Source organism: Physella acuta, unplaced genomic scaffold, assembly GCF_028476545.2.
Source record: "Physella acuta isolate Inbredline_101_S28 unplaced genomic scaffold, ASM2847654v3 ptg001707l, whole genome shotgun sequence".
Classification (NCBI taxonomy): domain Eukaryota; kingdom Metazoa; phylum Mollusca; class Gastropoda; family Physidae; genus Physella; species Physella acuta.
The window spans coordinates 32,186-52,995 of record NW_026733219.1 but is presented as its reverse complement, the minus strand read 5'-3'; the positions used below and the strand labels follow the sequence as shown (position 1 = coordinate 52,995).

Here is a 20,810-nt window from a genome sequence, read left to right as displayed (position 1 = left end):
AACTCTAAGCAGAACTTTGTATCACCCTTTGATTAAATCTACTTAAATTTTAGGTTTCAAAAAAATTATATTAGACGGTTTGTAATATGTCGGCTATAAGTAAACCATTTTCAATGACTGAAAGTAGGCCTACGTGGCAGACCGAAGTATTACTATTGTAAATCTGTATCAGTCCTCACAAGCCGATGATGAAAAATCTATATATATAATTCTCTTCTGGGAGCCGTTAGAAAACAAGCTGCAAGCGCCTCCTTGCAGTCCCCTCTCTTTCTCTCTATCTCTATCACTACCACCCCCACCCCACTCCCACATTGTCTGGTGAGCTGTGGTCACGCTGTTTACATTTTACAATCATAGAGACGGGTTTGGTGACGGCTATTAGGGGCAGATAATTTAGTTTGAAACGATTTTAAACTTACAGGAGGTTACTAAGAGGAGGCTGCTTTCACGGGGGGGGGGGGGGGCGGGGGAGGGGGGGTTTATTGTTTTTAAGCAAATATTTTCAGTGGCAGCATTGGTACTGTCAAATTCACAAATTATAAATTACTGAAAAGTAGAAAAAAAAACAACTAAAAGCGGCGTATGATACGCAGCGGGTCGGCTCGTGTAATACTAAAGCGAACACGCAAGGCAAACTAAAGCTATAAAATACAAATCTAAGGCCTTAACTATATCCTTGCATAACGAAATTAATAATTTCTTACTTTATGCTTGGTTGACGAAATTAATTATTTCATTCATTTATGCTTGACCAACGAAATTAATTATCTCTTACATTTATGCTTGACCAACGAAATTAATCATTTCTTACATTTATGTTTGACCAAGAATTTAATTATTACTTCGATTTATCCTAAACATAACAATTCCATATATTTGTATTATATATTATAGCCCTATATATATATATATATATATATATATATATATATATATATAATATATATATATATATATATATATATATATATACACAAAAATCCTTTAACATGTGAAAAATCCTACCTTTTTTTCCTATATCTAACTCGCATGTATAGCCAAAATGACATCCGCCAGCTAACAGAAGACGAGTTATCGCTTCAGAAATCTCTAATAATAACAAAAGCAATATTTCAGCCCCTTTGTAGGTTTTTTTTTTCTTCGTGTTTTCAAACTACCCGGATGGACAAATCTCCAAGTCGCCATCTAGATTTCCAGGACGCCATTCGAGACGGGAATCACGTGACCACGGCTACGATACAGCAACGAGTGCGCGCAATGTCAACAAATAATACCTTACACGCGGGGAGAGAAAAACACTTACATGAAAAGTTATCTCCCCGACTGATCAAATCATTGTGTCCGCCCCGCTTCGAGATCCATGTTGAACATGCAAGGGAGAGCATTCCGCGGTATAATAGATATTGCATACACTGCGCAATTTCCTCTCTTTAACCGGAAGTCGTTAGCGCATTCTTAACCGGCTAAAAAAAAGCCATATTTCAGTCTGATTTTTTTTTTTTTATATTTCTTGTGTGAATTGTTTTTTTTAAAGATGTTGAGGTTTTGGGGTAAAATAAAATATCGTCGGAAAATGTCAAGTCGACTCAGCTATTGAGACGACAGGTAACAGTTTTTCCAATACATTATAGACACAATTCAATATTTCATATATTGGGGGGGGGGAGGGGGAGGGGAATCGCTCTCGATATTTTCTTGTCACGTGTTCTTTGGAATTCAGAAAACGTGAGCATACACCCCCCTCCCCCTTAAAGACGAGAAATTATCTATATATATAATTCTCTTCTGGGAGCCGTTAGAAAACAAGCTGCAAGCGCCTCCTTGCAGTCCCCTCTCTTTCTCTCTATCACTATCACTACCACCCCCACCCCACCCCCACATTGTCTGGTGAGCTGTGGTCACACTGCATGTTTACAAAGCTAAATGTTTACAAATCGTAGAGCAGTAGAGCCGGGTTTCTATTAGGGGCAGATAATTTAGTTCGATTTTAAACTTAAAGGAGGTAACTAAGAAATAACTAAGAGGAGGCTGCTTTCACGGGGGGGGGGGGGGTGTAGGGTCGGGTTTAGGGGAAAGGGGGGGGGTTAGTGTTTTAAAGCAAATATTTTCAGTGGCAGCATTGGTACTGTCGAATTCACAAATTATGAATTACTGAAAAGTAGAAAATAAAACAATAAAACAACTAAATAGCGGCGTATGATACGCTGCGGGTCGGCTCGTTATTATTATTATTCTGCTGTCAAAATTTTAGTGTTGTTCCAACACAATTAAGTATACGTGTGAACGTGTTAAGCGCCATATAAGCCGTTGACTTCAATTTCAGCCTGCTTTTCTTTTTGGATTTTCTCCCATATCCTTTGTCCAACCAAGAACAAACTGCAAGGCAGCAGTTGTTTGATTTTGGAGTTGTCTCTCCTGGAAGAGTGGCTGTCCCCAGCTGTCGAGCCTCATCTGCCCGAGTTCGAGCCTCATCGAACTCGAGACTTTTCGGTTTAGCAACCAAGAGCATTAACGACTCGACCACGTCGACTAGAAACAAAAATCGAATGGTTCAGCTTACCTTAGCAATAGAAATGTTGGTTATAACACAAAAACTTCATGAAATATTTTAGTCCATATTTTAAACATTTCCTAGCAGGCTAATGTTAATACTCCTTGCAGAAAAAAGATATTGCTTTCCATACGCTCAGTATTTTAGTCCATTACATGTTTGCCGGATACAGTATAGCTAATGAATTTATCCCTTCAAGACATCATTAAATTGTTGCCAATCCGCTCTATATTTCAGTCAATTTTCCAAATTTCTTCCTCTAGCTAAGTCTAGCTAACGCACTGCTCACTTCGAGATCTCGTTAAATTGTTCCGTAACCGCTGGATACATCAGTCCGTAATTTGTAATTCCCCAAGGGTTGATATGACGTCTAGCTAACACTCTAGGCACTACCAGTCTTCGACTGATGGAAAAGTAGGAAGGGAAAAAAACCACATCGGTGCCAGAGATTTTGGAGCCGTGAGGTACCAGACATTCTCGTGGACGACATTCTTCACACGCGATGTCGTCTCGTGCCAGCGGGTCAGAGGTTACACTTCCGGCACCTTGCACTGGAACTGGGGAGGTTTGGGGGGGGGGGGTTCCATTTCTTGGCCAATTTTTTTTTATTTTTTTTTTTTGAATTGGGGGTATAATTTCAACTGGCTTGGTGATGGGTTTGATTTCAAATTGATCTCCCTCGTCACACAGGTCATCGTGACAAGACAGCACGTCACATGTGATTTGATCACAGTGTGTATTGAGTCGTTTGTATTTAGCTCATTCTTAAGCTCACACTTTACTTCACACTTAAGCTCACGCTTAAGCTCACACTTTAGCTCTCAATGCATCACGAACCTCTTGCCACTTAGCCTCACACTATGACTGAATTTTGCAGTCGTTTGTAATTAACCCACGCTTAAGCTCCCAATACTGAAGAGTTCGCTAGTAATTAGCTCACACTTAAGCTCTTAACGCGGTACGAGTCTCTTCTAATTACCTCATATTTTAACTCTCAGTTGCAAGATTGGGGGGCGGGGTGTTTTTATTGAAAGAAACCTATTTTATGACGTCTTTTCCAGGTCAACATCTCCCTACCTTCTTCCCATGTATTGATTTAGACCGCACATACATATTCGTCTAGCGGCTAGACTCTAGCCGATTAGGATTATTCAACCTTTTAACCCTTAAGTGTTTGGGTTTAAGGTTAAATTAAGGGTTGGCTATCGTTACTGTCCGAGTCAATAATGTAAATATGTGGGCATACCTAATCAATATCCCATTCTTCCTTTACTTTTTTTTTTTTGCTTTACGTTTTTGCATATATTCATTTTGGCTTTAATCCAGATATCCTACCGGTTTTCTCCCTTTTAATTGTAGGAAAAGTGCATAGTTAAAATATTACCGACATGGAAAAATTGAGTTCCTCCCATCTTTCAAAGAGTGAAGTGTAGGTTATTTAACTTATAAAAAGCAGTTGTTCCCCGTAATTAAACAACTGACATATCCATCCCCCCACGCAGAAACGTTTTTTTTTCCCTTCACCACTTGAAAACAACAAAAAACTCCCTTTCTTACCTGAACACTTAAACTAGCAGAACGGCCCGTCTGTGGGCCGAAAAACAACGGGCGGTCCGTTGTTTCCATAATATCGTCAGCATAATGGCACTTCAGATCGTTATTCCTGACAAGGAACTAGGTTTAGCGCCGATAAAGTATTCTGTTGTTAATCTTGTATCGCCAAAATTAAATTATACTATATATATAAGCACACACTCACACGCACACACATATATCTACATATATATATATATATATATATATATATATATATATATATATATATATATATATATATATATATATATATATATATATATATACATACATATATATATATATATATATATATATATATATATATATATATATATATATGTGTGTGTGTGTGTGTGTGTGTTTGTGTGTTTGTGTATGTGTGTGTGTATGTGTGTGTTGATGTATGCATTACTAAAGTACATATAGGCCCCTATACGCCTGTTTAGCAAAGCAAAAGTAGGTTTAGATCTAAGGAGACTGTTACTTTTATTATACACATATTTTAAAAAAAGAAACTCATCACAAAGTTGTAGAGCGCAGTTATTTGTTTTTATTCGTAGAGTCGTTCGACGCCCTTTTCATCCTAGCTGATGTTGATGACGTGTTGACGATGCAGTGTTGGGCGCCTGCTTTCATCTGTATCGCTAATTCCTATTTATTTTTAAGAGTTTCCTTTAATTATGTTTTTTCCAAATATAATTGCAGACGATTAGCGTCTACAGTCAGGCGTTTTTCTAATGTTTTTTTTTTAAAGCGGTACGTCATAAATGACGCCACGGTATTTTAGCCGATTTTTACCATCTCGGACCATCCCAAAACTGCTCCCTCCTAAAATGATTTCACAAAGCTCCACTCATTCTTCTTAAAAACATTTTTTAATTAAAATATTATGTAATGACTTTGCCCCTCCCGACCCCCCCCCCCCCCCCCCTCTCATCCCATAGTACCATCGAATATGTGACGTCAGTTATATACGAGCTGTAGACAGAGATTACATGACGAAGACTTGGGTAGTGCGTATTCAGCTCAACGGATGACGAAATAAGCAACGTACTTATTACTGTCATTCGGCAGTCGAAGGAATAAACACGGTGCTTATTTCGGTCAATAAGCAGGCGAGGAAATAAACACTTTGAATTTTTCAGTCAATGTGCTGGCGAAGAAATAAACACTGTGCTTATTTCGGTCAGTGGGCTGGCGAATTAATAGAAAGCGTGCTTATATAATTTTTCTGCAGATGCATCAAGAGAAGCTAGTTTTAATAATCCAGTTGAAATTCTTAATATTTGCTCTCATAAATATCATCATTAATATGTTTTTAAAATTATCCTTAACTGTAACACCAACCCTCGATTAACCCTATCCGAAAGATAATCCTAATTCCTAGCCTTAACCTTAACCCCTAACTACAAAACCCTAACCATTAACCCTTGTTAATGTCATTTGAATTATTTAAAAAAATCCTTTTAAAATAAATCGGGAGTGATCTCCCCTAAACTTTCTCGAATATTCTTATCTATAATAATAGTTTCGCTGTCTGTCTGACAAGAACGCTCTGTCTGACAAGAACGCTCTGTCTGACAAGAACGCTCTAGAGAAAACACAAGGAAATTAAAAACATGCATAGTATTTCGAAAAACGAAGTATGACGTCGACACATATAGCATAGAGTTGAAAATAATCTCAAGGCGGAAAGTGCACACAGTAATATAATGACGTCATTGATTATCGCGTAAACATTGAATAAAAAGGAAATGTTGTCTAATCTAAATGGTTTGCGTGAAGAGTTTCTTGCATACAATTCTACGGGTAGGGGCGAAGCCCCACCCCCCGCGTAAGAACGTCTGAGCCCCCCCCCCCCTCCCCAACTCAAAAGAAATTTCCTCATCGATACTCTATAATAAAATTACCGCCTAATTAATGTGTCTATTCTAAAAAGTGGTTTTCTTGCAATGGGACGGTAGACATGTTTTTTTTTTTGGGGGGGGGGGGGGGGGGGGGGGGGGGTGGAGGGGTGGGGGGGGGGGTGGTGTGAGAAATCGGAAGTAGCGTAAAGTACTACTTCCAGTCTACTGAAATTACTCAAAATTTAACAGAAGGTAGAGAATTAGATCTTTTACTTACATGTGAAATTTCATTTATCTATCTGAAATAGTACTCAAGTTATAGGCACGATAACTTGAGTACCGTTACAGCTAGGTTGATGAAATTTCATATATAAGTATTTTATCAAAATCGTAGATCCGTATCAACTTTTGAGCGATTTCCGATAACCGGAAGTGGTACTTTTTCTACGTTGAATTTTTCAAAAGCCTATAACTTGAGTACAATTTTGGATAGATAAATGAAACTTCACATGTAAGAATAAGATCTAATTCTCTAACGTTTGTCAAATTTTGAGTAATTTCCGTTGACCGGAAGTAGTAATTTACGCTACTTCCGATTACTCAAAAAAACTAATGTAAATTTTTAAAGTACTAATAATATTGCGCACTATTATGCACTTTTTTATTTGGCGTTCACTTGGTGTGCAATCTTTTGTCTACGAGATTTTATTCTATTTTTAAAACTTTAAGTATTTAAAATGGATTAAAAAAAAATTCATAAAAAACGTTTTAATAACAAGCTTTTATGTAATGATACACTAAAAAGTAGAAAATAAATTATAGACTACTATTTAAATAACTATAAAGAAAAGCGTGGGTCACTTTAGTATCTATTGGATACCTTTACTAATGTTAAGGAAGACACCCACGCTTTTCTTTATAGTTATTTAAATAGTAGTCTATAATTTATTTTCTACTTTTTAGTGTATCATTACATAAAAGCTTGTTATTAAAACGTTTTTTATGAATTTTTTTTTCAGTACTTTACATGTTTTATTTACAATAGAGTTACATGACTAAAAACCATTGCGCGCCTACTGAACATCACGTTCAGTAGGCGCGCAATGGTTTTTGAACGCAGCCATTACGTGATGGCGCAACTATTGAAGGTGATGACGCGTGTGGTGTGGTTGGCTAGACATGCCTACTAATTCGGTCCAAATTTTTATTAATTCATAAAAAATTAATTAGGCATCCAATTAAGTCAAATTTAGTTTCAGATTGCATTGTCTTCATGTCTTGACCCACGTGCCAACTGTGAATCGTATCGGTCAAGTAGAACTGTCCGAATTTTCACTCCTGCGTTTCCGTCTAGACAGACAGACTGTCGAGGAAGTGAGTTAAATAAAAGCTTGTAAAAATCACATCTATAGCCCGAGTTCTCATCCCCCGTTGTTTTATATAAGAATATTCGAGAAAGTTTAGGGGAGATCACTCCCGGTTTAATTTTTTTTTTTTGTGCACGATTACAAGACTTTCTCTATACTTTGTATATACGAGAAAGTAAAAACGCAGTGCTATTCGGTACCTAACCCGAAACCTTCACGTTAGCCTCGCTTCTCTCGATACTACCACGCCTACTAGAATCAGTCACCTAATTTAATGTACAATATAAAATCAGTCAAACTTCTGTTGAACAATTCCAAAATGTTTTCCTGAAAATAGAAGCTAAATATAGATCACCATAGACCAATATTAGCAGGTTTTTTTTTATTTCGTCACTCATTGGCGGAAATAAACAATTCCAGATATTTGATTCAGTCCAAAAATATTTATACTTTTATCGGATTCATAAAACGACGTAGCATTTAGTTTTTTAATTTGCGTGTACATTAGTGTGTACGTTAGCTTCTTTAATTTTGTAACCAAAAAAGAAACGTAAGTAGTCAGAGATGTAGCCTGTCTACACAAAATCAATGTTGGAGTTGAGTGGTCTTTGGTGTACTTGTCCGTACAGTTATGGTATCTTTACAGAGTCGGTTTGTTTTTTACTTTCTCGTATATACGAAGTATAGAGAAAGTCTTGTAATCATGCAAAAAAAAATCGAGATTTTTACAAATCTCGACGTTTTACACCTCACTGATACGGAAAAACATAATTTTGCAATCTTGTCCGTATGTCTGTGTGTCTGTCTGTCTGTCTGTCTGTCTGTCTGTCTGTGTGTAAACACGATAACTTGAGTACCGTTACAGCTAGGTTGATGAAATCTCATATATAAGTATTTTATCAAAATCTTAGATCCGTATCAACTTTTGAGCGATTTCCGATAACCGGAAGTGGTTCTTTTTTGACTTTGAATTTTTCAAAAGCCTATAACTTGAGTACAATTTTGGATAGATAAATGAAATTTCAAATGTAAGTAAAAGATCTAATTCTCTACCTTCTTTCAAATTTTGAGTAATTTCCGTTGACCGGAAGTACTAATTTACGCTATTTCCTATTTCTCAAAAAAACGCATGTACATTTATAAAGTACTAATAATATTGCGCACTATTATGCACATTTTGTTTTGGCGTTTGCTTGTTGCGCAATTCTTTTTTCTATGAGATTCTATTCTATTTTTAAAATTTTAAGAAATTAAAAATCATGTCTATATTCCAAGTTATATAAGAATATTCGAGAAAGTTTTGGGGAGATCACTCGCGGTTTATTTGTCTTAAGGTCATTGTGGGGCTTGTTGACCAGTGTGTAAAGTGTTGGCCAAGGTCATACTAATTAGCCAGTTTGATCCTTTTTGGTTTTTATTTGAAAAACGTAACTTTCTCTAGAGTTTTCTCTGTAAGTAGTGAAGTTCAATCAAAGTGATATCCCTTTTTTATTAAGTCATATCACAGTGATCTCCCATTCTTTAGTGTTATATATATATATATATATATATATATATATATATATATATATATATATATATATATATATTAAATGCGTGGTTACTAACGTTACGATCAGTCGCCATTGCCTGACAAAATGTAAGTCAGATACAACTCTATCTCATCACATACAGGAGTCATATTTTCCCCTACGTCAGTCTATCAATCATCGCGTTACTTATTTTTCCTTACCTCCCTTAAAGTGCTGTACTTTCAACTACATTTTCCGCACCGCTGACCAGACGCTGTGGCGCGCACCCAAAGTGTTGATGTTCGACGCAGACGACTGACGCTATGGGTGCTGGTGATTGATGCGGCTTAAAGAATGTATTCTCGCACTGAGTAACATGCACGGAACATGGATGTCAGATGTTGCAAGGGGACGTAACAACGATGTTCAAACTTTACAAGGGGACGTAACTGATTAGTTCAAACTTGATTGGCCTTGTCTTGTTGGCACCAGATAAAAATGTGCGTTCACGACCGCAAGTTACTTTACCAGACGCAGTGCACTTTTGCCACGTATATATATATATATATATATATATATATATATATATATATATATATATATATATATATATATATATATATATATATATATATATATATATATATATATATATATGCGTGTGTGTGTGTGTGTATATTGGGGGGGGGGGGTACATGGTGATTGACGCACCAGGAAACACAACACATAGTGACGCCAGTGTTTTTCCAGACACGCCCCTTAAAGTAGTGTAATATTCGCTTTTTATTATTTATTAGAGTAATGCAAGACTATGTTTTTGTGGTTTTGTATATTAAAATTGTATAAAGCTGCTCAATTCTTTACATATTATTTCTCAGCCTTGGATCTGATAAAAAGCCGTCTCCTCCAGAAAATTAGCCCAGTTTTATCAACTTCCGAGGGGTAGATTTCGTTAAGAACGTCATTAACTACCCTTTTGTCATAGAGTTTTACACCTTGAAATCAAAACTCGGCCGTCATCTCTTTAAAGTCAATTAGATTGGAAACGTGGTAAAGCTGTCTGCACGTCAGCAATCATCGTGAGAAACGTCATCACAACCTACAGATTCCTATTGGACCCCTCAACTCTATGCAGCCCTTAGTGTGGCTAGTATAAAAACTTCTGAGAAGACTAAACCAAATCACAAACGTTTACAGAAACCGCGATGTAAAAGGAAAACGCATCATTGTTTTTAATTTCTTAACATCCACGATACACATGGAAGGCGCATAACGAACCAAACTAATTTAAATAGATTTCTTATAAAAGTCCAGTTTATATATGAACCTTATAAGGACATATACATATGTATATATGTATATATGTATATATATATATATATATATATATATATATATATATATATATATATATATATATATATATATATATATATATATGTATGTATATATATATATGTATATATATATATATATATATATATATATATATATATATATATATATATATATATATATATATATATAATTTATACAAGTCAAGTTAAAATATGTTGCTTATATACTTATATATATATACATATCTATATATACGTATCTGTATAAATCTCTCTTTATATATGTATATATACACTATATAGAAATAGATATATGGATAGATACATGCCTAAATATCTAGTTAAGAGTTCTAGCAGAAAAACGAATAGTACATACCAAAAATCGTGTTCACACTACTAATATTTTATAACCTCATCCACTGCAACTTATTTACTTTAATATACTAAAAATTCCTGTTAACACTACTTATAACCTCATCCACTGCAAGTTATTGACTTTAATATCCAGTTAGACAAGCCGAGCCAATGTTCACAGATCACACAGGCACCTCCTACCATCCCGCTACCGAAAAACGTTAATGCATAATCACATTGATTACACGAGGTAGCGCGCAGCAAATATTTTTAAAAGCTTTTAGGGTAAACCACCGGGGCCATCTTGGTGGGGATAAATAGCTCGCTCGCACCGCGGGGGTAGCCTGGTGGGAGGGGGGGGTTGAATCATTGAGCAGAATTGGGGAGGACGTTGAGCCTGAATGGGTGGATTAATCCCACTTCCCACTTCCCACCCCCGTCATCCCTCCCCTTCTAGAGTGACCTCTGTAGAGCGTTTGGGTACAATCAAAAGTAGTCCCTATCAATCTTCTGTCCTCCGACGCGTCTGTGACGTCATCATGACTTTGTGGTTCGACACAGAGAGTTCTAGTTTTCCTTTTTTTCTTTTTTTTTTAACTTCAGCTGGACAATACGGTAGCAAAGGGAAGGGAATGATTGTTTTAAGATAGCGTCATAGTTAGAGTTAGCATTAGGCTTAAAGTCAGGGATAAAGTCATGATTAAAGTTAGTTTCAAAGTCAAGTTTATGAAAGCGAGAACAGCAGAAACAAAACACCGAACAATTTTTATAAATACATTTCTTCATACAAGTTCCTAGCCCACAGTTGTTCGGAGGGGTTGTTTATAGATGATGTCCAGAAATTCTGGTTGGTTTACAATCCTGGACTGGGTTGGCTCATGGATGTCCTGCAGATTTAAGTCCAGACCAAGATCCGAACTTTCGGGTTGGCAGTCAAGTCCTCTACCACTCGACCACGCCTTCCCCTTACAAAACATACAATATGTAACATTTCTTGATCTAACCCGAAAATCTCGAAACCCAAAAATCTCGAAACCCTAAAGTCTCGAACCCGAAAATCTCGAAACCCTAAAGTCTCGAAACCCGAAAATCTCGAAACCCTAAAATCTCGAAACCCGAAAGTCTCGAGTTCTTATACCGGGTCCCCGTGGGTAGAACGTGTCTGAGTCCACCCTTTAAAAGTAAAGGCGCTGCGCACAGTGCTGACACCATCCCTTCATATGTCGTGGTCACTGAAAACATCCTCCCCGTGAACCATCAGGTTTGAAAATATGCTTTACTTTTTTTTATTTCTTGACCCCCTCCCCATCCTACCCCCGCCCCCTCCCTTTCGTTGCACTTCAACACAAACCATATTTTTTGGTGTATAAAAAAATCACTCTAACGTCATATCAAAAAACATAAAAATCAATAGATTCACTAATAGGAGGAGTAAGTACACTTTAAACCTCGCTTGCCTCCCTTATATAAAAATGCTTTGATGATCCCACATAGAAAGTCAATTTCAGATATTAACTCGTTAACGATTTGAATACCATTTCTCTAAGATCATTCACACCTGGGGTAGATCTGTTTAAGAGTCCATTTAGAATTTTTTTAACAAACTAAATTACGGACGTCACTTTTTTTTTTAACAAAGATAGTTATGTACGTTTATTTTCTTTAACAAAGATAATTTTTTACGTCTATTTTTTTTTTATTTTTAAATCCGGCCACGGGACCAAACACTTTAATTAAAAAGGGGGCATCAAACGGACGTAATCACCGGCGTGTATTTGATGAGTACTCACCGTTTTTAAACTGCTGATAATTTTTAACACGGTACAGCAGCGACCGGTAACCACCGAATTTGTCTCCCCTATGATAGAACCGACGCCAACTTTATTTACATTAGGACGTCGTGAGTGAAACGTAAACACGCGGATATGGGATTATCGGGTTGTTTAGTTAAGGATTTTATAACCGCGTTAGAGTTTTAGTATCGATAATATCCGGCTTAAAAGAAAGATAAAAAAAATTCCGATGTTTTGACCAGCTTGTATAACTAAAATTCCCTTTCGTTTCGTTTTTTTTTGTATACCATGTCGAAATGTCTGATAGATTTTTTTTTTAAATTCTCTGTAGGTGCTAAGAAGGATTCTACTTTGTTTACATGTTATGTTTTTTTTAGCGAGGCGAACAAGTATACAAGGGGGGGGGGGGGGGGATAAGGGGGATATTAGGGTGGAGTTATGCAAGATTTTATAAGGCGTTGTGGGGAAATACAATATTGATCCTCACATGTGGAATAATGCAAGATAGAATCCAAGTTGAATAAAGCAAGATTAAATCCCAGTCGAATAATGCAAGATTAAATCCCAGTGCAATAGTGTTAGATTAAATCTTAGTGGAATAGTGCAATATTAATCCCAGTGGAATAGTGCAAGATTAAATCCAGGTAGAATAGGTGCAAGAATATTTTTTTTAAAAAAACACTCATGGTTAGTTGGAAAAGTGCAAAGAAAACCCAGTAAAAAAAACTGTAAATAAAATCACACTTCAAACAAATGGTTCTAGAGGTACGCCGTACAGCATGCTAAAAAGTTCGACAAAAACTTGATCACATCAAAGAGACATCATTGTTTATATCGCTCAAATAAGTGCATTTATTTCACGTATGTTAGTCGATCTTACAGTCTACAGCATTAGTTTAGAGACACTAGTTCATTCATCTAGAGACACTTTATCAGACACACGTTAATTTATTCTAGAGATATAAGTTCATTCTAGGAATGTTAGTTCATTCTAGGAATGTTAGTTCATTCTGAATATTAGTTCATTCTAGGAACGTTATTTCATTACAGGACTGTTAGTTCATTCTAGGAATATTAGTTAATTCTAGGAATGTTATTTCACCCTTAGACGTTGATTCATCCTGGGGTTGTTAGATCATTCTAGAAATGTTAGTTTATTCTAGGATTGTTAGTTCATCTTACTGAACTTTATTTGTTCTTGGAATGCTAGTTCATTTTATGAATGTTAATTCCTTCTATGAATGTTAATTCATCCTAGTAATGCTAATTCACTCTGGAGAGTTCACTTATTCATTTATTGATTACGTCATGCGACCATCAGCTTAGCAACGCCCTCTCGTACAGTTACCTCAACATGGCGACCATTCATCCACAAGATGGCGCCCATTCTTGAGCCGTCGATGAACTCTATACTCGCAGCAAGGAAAATAAAATCACGCGACAAAATGATCAGTCAGACCACACACAAAAAAATCAATTTTAAAAAAAAAAAAGAAAAGCTTTAAACGCAAAGTTGAACTTACGTAATCACATAGTTGATTAGATTGACTGTATTGTTTTTTTTTTTACTCATTTCAGTTTTAATCACACGGTATAATGGAATGCTTTTCTGTGGCTAACACAAAGATAATTTTTTTTTAAAGTTGAATGTGTTTTATTTAGTACAGCTAGCACAAAGATCATTCATGAAACTTTGAAATATGTTATTTAATATACCTGGCATAAAGATCCTTTATTTAAACTTTTAAATGTTTTATTTAGTAATGCTAGCACAAAGATCATTCATGAAACTTTTCAATTTTTTGTTTAGTAATGCTAGCACAAAGATCATTCTTAAATATTTTTTTAAAGTGGTGTACAACTCAAGACACAAATTTAATGATAATTATTCAACCTGACCAGGTCCGATTATACGTCTTGTTTCTCAAAAAAATGCGTTTCTAATTTTAGATTGAAATAAATTCTTCTTTTGTACAAGTTTACTTTAATTATTTTTTTAACATTTGTTTTATGCAAATGATATTTTCTTAAAATGTTCATAAGTTATGTGTTTTAAATTCAAGTTGTTAGCCTAATTTTATAAGCGAAAAATAAAATTGATGTATTTTTGCTTTTGCGATAACTCATACAGCGCGTCATCGGGGTTGGCCGCCCCATTTCCTAAACCTAAACACCCTCTGGCATCGCCACTCGTAAAGGTATGAAGATGTAATCTAAAGGGGATCTGGGAGAGGGGTGCTTGAAGGGCGGGGGGGGGGATTTTTTTAATCGGGTAAAAGTATTTTCACATAGTTTTAAATATTGGTAAAATATTATTAATTACGAATAATCATAAAATCAAGTGTTTGATTATAATTAAACTGGGTATTATTTTAACTATATTTATTATATATATATATATATATATATATATATATATATATATATATATATATATATATATATATATATATATATATATATATATAAAGTGTTGTCTCAGTTCCTCGGTTCCTTAAGTACCTGTTCATCACGGCGTGGTATCCCTTTAGCTGTCACCCACCCACCCCACCCCTTCCACCCATTTTCTACTCAGTGATGTACTCTACGGCAGACAATCACCACAGTTGTGGGTCGGGGTCACCGACAGTGGTGGGGGGGGGGGTGAAAAAACCATTACGTGATTTCAGGGAGGGGGAAGTCACCGATAGTAGTGGGGGGAGAAGGGTCTTCAGACAATCGGTTTTTTGTTGTTGTTTTTTTTTTTTGGGGGGGGGGGGGGGGCAAGGTATAGATAGTTTTTTGGGGGAGGGCGTTGTGAAAAAACTACAAAACGTTAAGTGTTGGGTTGGTCACCTATAGTGGGAGGGGGGGTGTTGTGAAAAAAGTACAAAACATTAAGTGTTGGGGGGGTCACCTATAGTGGGGGGGGCGGAGGTGTTGTGAAAAAAACTACAAACCATCAAGTCATTTGTGTGGGGGGGGGGGGTCGCCGGTGATGTGTTGTGATAAAACTACAAACGTCTAATATCTGGTGGGTGAGGTTGCCTCAAGTGTGTGTGTGGGCGGGGGAGGGTGTTGTGGGAGAAATAAAACAACCACAAACCATTCAATGTTTTCCCCACCCAAACAATTTGTCACGTGTCTCCCGCTGTGTGGGAGAAACGTTTGACTAAAATAATGTGGTCGGTCGCCAATTTTTTTCTCTCTTCGTTCATCAAACATTTGAAAGATGGGAACAGAGAGGAGAAAGAAGAAAAACAATCTGCTTGTAAATAAGATGCGTACTTGTACGAACGCCCTCTATGGCGTATCGAGTCTTAATTTTGGCGGTATCGGTACCTTGATTCTGGTAGTTAAACTAACTGTATCTAACACTAACCCATTCTATAAGACTAGAACAGACCCTACGCTTTAACATTACCCTAGCTAGTACTCTAACTCATGTTTTAACGGTTACCATAACTGCGATACCGGCAGAATAAATATTCGATACTGAATATTGCTCAGTATTGCGCTACCACCAGGATCCATCAGTTTCAATGTAAACAATATCTGGTAAATTTCAACCCTCTTCTCCCCCCCCCCCCCACTCGCACAAGCCCGACCCATCACCCACCTCTTAAGTTATCAAACGCTAGGTCTTCTTAACCGAACGGGGAGGGGGGGGGGGACAACTTCCGAAATAAAATTACGTTGTTGGTGTTTCACACTTCTATTCAATTTCTAGACTGCAAACAAATTCCATCTGACGTTTGAAGTATTCGATTATTTTAACCTCCTGGGTTTGGTTTTGATGTATTCGATTATCTTAACCGTCTGTGTTGGTTGTTTTAATTTACACGCCGCTAGCCGGGTACCTCCGTCATACCATTAACACGGCCGTTGGGTTTGAGGCTTTGTACAGTTGTTTTGAAAAGATGCGCGTAAGTGATGCGTAAAAAAAAGCGGAAGTCTGTTTTATGGGTTAGTACGATCTTGTGTAGTGTTTAACAGAGGATTTATTCCTCCTTTTTTTAGAGGGTTTTTTTTTTTTCAGTATATTTTTTTTTTTCGTTTTTTTTTTACAGAGGAATTTTTTTTTTTGGGGAAGCTAATAAAAAAACTAGTTCTAATTAACTCAAACTAGACGAAAACATCAGGAGATATATCTACTAAGACAGCAAAAAATGGACGGACAAATGTTTTGTGCAGTTACCTCGTCCACGGCAAGGACGAATGAGTAAACAAATGTAATTGGATCCAGCGAAACAAAACAACAAAGTTTTTGACCAACACTAGACACAGTATGCCAAAAATAACTAAACAAAAGTACAAACACGCTGACGATTTGCAAATACTTTAAAACCTAAGCCATACTATAAACAAATAGCCCAATCTATACGCAAACAGCTGGCCCATACTATTAATAACTAACCTTATGTCGTACAGCGATTAACCCCATTTTATAAGTAGATTAAATATCTTAAAGATTAACCCAATACTATAAACAGAACCCCATTCTAGAAACAAGCGTAACACTACATTCGATTGAAAAACTTCATAAGCAATGTGTCTGATACTGGTTCCACAACATACCCCACCACCCCCCTTCCCCACACACACAATTCCTATAACTAGACAACTAACTAGGTATATAAACAACTAGTCCGATACAAGTTTCATTCCCTAACCCTAACCCAGAGTTTCTAAATTTTTTCCCGGAGGGTGGGGTGGCGGATTTAAATTACCGAGGGTGCGGATATAGGTAAAAGAATATGTTCTATTTAAACTCTATTTCTTTGGGGGGGGGGGTCGAAGGACGTGCTTTGGGCAGCCCCCCCCCCCCTCTCCACTTCAAAACACACACATACACACACCCCCAATAAATGTCTAATAGGAACTCTGCCCCTATTCCACCAGCATTTCTATAACTAGACAACTACCAAGGAATAGAATCAACTACTTTAACACTTGTTTCACACCTTCCCCTTTCCCTCCACATCAATATAACTTTTCACAGGTAAACCCACAAATTTAAATACTGGAACAAATACAGGTAGACAACAACGATGAGAGAGTTCAATAAAAAAAAATCTCCACCAAATCAAACGCTCTCGCACCGTTTAGCACGCAACGACCGGGTGAGTTAACCTACACGCTCCATGACGACCGAGGTGTGAGGTCGACCTGACCTTCCCCCCCCCCCCCCCACCCCCACACCCCCACCCGCACATATCATCAACAAACAACCTGGCACATGACAGCGCAGCGACCAAAAAAAAAAAAAAGATTTATTGAAACAAATTTCTTGGAACGAAAGATGGCTCTTGTAGCGAAGGGAAACCACTCCGGGGAGGCTATCGGATACGTCATTGTTCCCCTTGAGTTGATGAATCTGCTTTCATTTGATTACTACAATGTGAGTGGAATATCGGAGCGTTTGGCTACATTCGTACAGTCTAGTTTTGTCTGTGTGTTATGGGCAGAGGCGTAGCGAGGGGGAGGGGGTGCGGACCGCACCGGGTGACACCATTTAGGGGGGTGACACCAAAAATTAGCAAAATATATAGGAAAAACTTTAGGGGGGGTGCAAATCGAAAATTTGAAAGTTTGTCCCCGGGAAGGGTCGCTACGCCTATGGGGGGGGGGAAGTGACACCATTAAGTGCCGCACCGGGTGACACCCGACCTCGCTTCGCCACTGGTTATGGGGTCTAGTTCCATCGGGTCTAATTTTTTATGAGTAGCTGGTTACATTTATACACATTCAAACGTTGGTATAACTTTGTCAAAATATATCTTTATATATCGTGTGGTCTTTTATATACGGTCTAATTGTATTCTGTGCTTCTTACAATCACTAATGGTCTAATTTTGTCACTTTGAAATATATCGTTGTATCTATTTTAATCCGGTCTAATTTTATTCTATACAAGATTTCTTATATATAAGTACATTGGCTATTGTGCTGTGTTGTCTTTTCTAAGCGATCCTGGTCTATGTTCATACGGTCATTTACAGCGGTGGAACTGGACTTAGTTTAGAGCACACATACATATCATGTCAGCCACCAGTACAGTACCCCCACCCTCAAGCCCGTGGGTCATCCCCCCACTCCCTCGAAGAATTGCAATGGTAGATGGTAGGAATGAAGTCCCGTGGAAAACCCTATAATGTGAGTCACAAATCTTCATATCCATTTCTTGTTATTGTGTGATGTTCATATTTACTTCGTGTTAGTATGTGATGTTCATATCCACTTCTTGTTTGTATGTGATGTTCATATACACCTCTTGTTATTGTGTGATGTTCATATCTACTTCTTGTTAGTATGTGATGTTCATATGCACCTCTTGTTATTGTACGATGTTCATATCCACTTCTTGTTAGTATGTGATGTTCATATCTACTTCTTGTTAGTATGTGATGTTCATATCCACTTCTTGTTAGTATGTGATATTCATATTCATTGTTTGTTATTAGGCAAGAATAGCCGTTTAATGTATTTTTCCGACACAGTTGTGCGTGAAGCCCATCGGGGGCCTACACAAGAAGAAATTTAAAAAAAAGAAAAAGTATTTACAATAAATAAAATGTAAATAAACACACACACACGCGCGCGCGCACAAAGCTCCAAACAGAAATCCAAATTTAAGAATCAGTAGTTAAACAATGCAGAAAAAATTGTAGCGAACATACAAATATTATAAGACTATTATGGAAAATAAAGCGGGAATGATCCATAAACTTTCCGGAATATTCTTATTAAAAATTTATAACACAACGGGGATGGCAACAAGGGATATAGACATGATTTTTAATTAGTTTTTACATACTTAAACTTTTTAAAAATAGATTAGAATCTCATAGAAAAAAGAATTGCGCACCAAGTGAACGGCAAACAATATGTGTATAATAGTGCGGAATACTAGTACTTTATACGCTTTTAAAAAACCAAAAGTAGAATAAGTTCGACTTTCGGTTACCGGAAATCGCTGGAACAATGATACAGAACAACAAACTTGATATATATATATATAAAGTTTCATCAACCTAGCTGTAACGGTACTCAAGTTATCGTGTTCGCATACACACATACACACACACACACATACACTCACAGACATTCGGACAAAATTGCAAAATTGCAGGATTACAATACTTCTTCTATTCTATTCTAGTTTTTTTTTTTTTTTTTTTTTTTTTTTTTTTATATATTTTTATTTGCAATAAAACAAGTAACAGCTTATTTAACAATCACAACAGATAAGTTAATAATAATAAATTACATGATGTCAAACAAGTGATGGGTGATATATACAAAAGAAAATTAAAAAGGTGACACAAGCTCCCCAGAACAGCTCCTTACACCCCCATACCCATGCATCCCCGTGTGTGTGACTACACACTGCTACGACCCTGCCCACCCCACCGATACAATGTAACATTCTGTCAGAATGAAACAGTTTCTGTTTATTGTCTTGTAATTTTATTATTGTATCAACCTTTAAGCTGTCAAACATGACACGCTCCTTTAATTTTATACATCTGTTATTCACATATGTCAGGGGTCGGCAACCTGCGGCTCGCGAGCCGCATGCGGCTCTTTTGATATCAAGATGCGGCTCTCCAGCTCCTTGAACAAATACTAATAATCTTAATAAAAAAATAAAATATTTGAAATAAAAAAATGTTAGTGGCTCTTTAAAACCAGGGAAATTTTGAAAATTGTAACTTTTGGCTCTTCCGCTTCAAAAGGTTGCCGACCCCTGACATATGTAGTAGATATAGTGTTTTTTTTCCACGAGAAAGTAAAGTTGAATTATAAAAACAGTAAATTATATTAATATTAGAAGGCATAGACGTCTTGGTATTAAATAAACGTTATATGTTTTTAAATATGGTTTTTGATATTTCAATAGTTTTCTTTTATAAATGCCATCATGCAATATTTAATGTTAAAGAATATTTCTTGTGTCCTTGTATATTTTGTAAAGAACAGTGTTACATTCATTTATGTGATAATAAATGTTATTCGAACCCCGGAAGCTTCTGTAAAGAGCTAATTTCCTAGTGTTAATGAGTTATCTCCCTAGTTCTAATAACTTGTAGCCTTTGTTCAAATGAGTTAACGCCCTTGCCCTAATAAGTTAAAGCCTTTTGTCCTAACAAGCTAACACACGGAGTTCACGTGTTAAAACCCCTACATCCCTTCTGCAATGCTGTCTCAGAATACGTCCATATTTCAGCAACTTCGGATCCCATTTTTTCCCCTTTCTTCTAGGAGCTAAAAGTCATCCCAATTCCAGTAGCTGGACCCGGCTTATAGAATAATGGAATTCTAATCGGTCTCCCCCCGTCTGCTACTTACAACTAAGCTTCCGGTTAGATTAGGGCGTGTCTAATGGCGGCCCCTGCTAATTCTATTATCGCGGATCTAGGGGACAGAACTCGCGTCATTTCTAAAGGCGGGCACTAAGAATTTCAGCCTCGATTTTTTTTTGTTTATTCA

The 20,810-nt window shown here is 36.8% G+C and overlaps 1 protein-coding gene across 4 annotated transcripts in view; it reads right to left on the bottom strand.

The window, feature by feature from the left end:
- LOC131930047 (neuronal acetylcholine receptor subunit alpha-10) overlaps positions 1 to 20,810 on the bottom strand; it is a 71,195-nt gene that overhangs the window by 44,140 nt on the left and 6,245 nt on the right. The window contains exon 1 of one of the 4 annotated variants that reach the window (XM_059286411.1): positions 10,568 to 10,769. The exons of 2 other annotated variants lie outside the window; for them this stretch is intronic. The gene's annotated coding sequence lies outside the window, so the exon portion shown is untranslated. Of the gene's footprint in view, positions 1 to 1,303; positions 1,478 to 10,567; positions 10,770 to 20,810 lie in introns of those variants that run through there. One more of the 4 variants, XM_059286410.1, reaches the window with a different exon arrangement.